The following is a 1,471-nucleotide window of genomic DNA, read 5'->3' as shown; positions in this document are numbered from 1 at the left end:
CATTAGCATAATAGGTCACACCCAACAGCAGGAACTCATTAGGATTGGCTACATTAGGAGTGTGTGGCCTAACATGCAAAGCAGTTCCTGCTACAAAAAAGCCCTGGGTTTGGACAACAAACAAGGTAAACAGAATAAGAAGCAAATAGGTGGGTGTGGCTGGATAACCACAGTTCTGGTAACATGGGGGTGTGGCCTAATGTGCTAATGAGCTGTGCTGTCAGGGGTGTGGCCTAATATGCTAATGAGTTCCTGCTATTGGGTGTGGCCTATTATGCTAATGAGTTCCTGCTGGGCTTTCTCTACAAAAAGAGCCCTGAGAATAAAACGGCCGATATTGTAATGCCCCCATGAAGACCTGCGGCGGGGCCTCATTTGGAATACTGTGTACAGTTCTGGTTACCCGTATCTCCAACAGGATATCGCAGAGCTGGAAAAAGTGTAGAGGAGGGCGACCAACGAGGACTGGATGGGAGAATTTAGAGCCTTGATATACGTTGCCGCGTGTTTGCTCAAAACAGTCTTTTGTGCTTATCTTCTTGTACTTGCTTACCTGGGAGTAGGGAGAAGCTGATGGGCAGTAGGCTCAGGACAGAAGAAAGGAAGTGCTTCTTTGCACAGCAGGTGATTAAAAATGTGAAATTCACTGCCAGAGGGTACAGTGATGGCCACAGTCATAGATGGCTTTAAAAGGGGTTTGGACACGTTCAAGGCAGAGAGATCCATCAGTGGCTGCTAGCCTTGTGACTAAAGGGAACCTCCACATTCAGAGGCAGTAAATCGCGGAATCCCAATGCCAGGAGGCAAGTAGGCCTCAGCGTCTATGCCCTTTTGTTGGCCCTCCAGAGGGACTGGTTGGCCCCTGTGTGAGACGGGATGCTGGACTAGATGGACCCTCCCTGGTCTCTTCCAGCAGGGCTCTTCTGAGGTTCTCATCAGGGGAAGTCCTCGGCCTCTGTGCCCTGTGTTGGACCTCCAGGGGAACTGGTATGGCCCCTGTGTGAGATGGGATGCTGGACTAGATGGACCCTCCCTGGTCTGACCCAGCAGGGCTCTTCTGAGGTTCTCATCAGGGGAAGGCCTCAGCCGCTATGCCCTGCTGTTGGACCTCCAGAGGAACTGGTGGGCTGCTGTGTGAGATGGGATGCTGGACTAGATGGACCATTGGTCTGATCCAGCAAGGCTCTTCTTATGGTCTTATCAGGGGAAGGCCTCGGCCTTTATGCCCTGTTGTTGGCCCTCCAGAGGGACTGGTTGGCCCCTGTGTGAGACGGGATGCTGGACTAGATGGACCCTCCCTGGTCTCTTCCAGCAGGGCTCTTCTGAGGTTCTCATCAGGGGAAGTCCTCGGCCTCTGTGCCCTGTGTTGGACCTCCAGGGGAACTGGTATGGCCCCTGTGTGAGATGGGATGCTGGACTAGATGGACCCTCCCTGGTCTGACCCAGCAGGGCTCTTCTGAGGTTCTCATCA

Source organism: Gekko japonicus, unplaced genomic scaffold (genome assembly GCF_001447785.1).
Source record: "Gekko japonicus isolate JY-2015 unplaced genomic scaffold, Gekko_japonicus_V1.1 scaffold6776, whole genome shotgun sequence".
In the NCBI taxonomy this organism is placed as follows: domain Eukaryota; kingdom Metazoa; phylum Chordata; class Lepidosauria; order Squamata; family Gekkonidae; genus Gekko; species Gekko japonicus.
Note: the sequence above shows the minus strand (reverse complement) of the source record.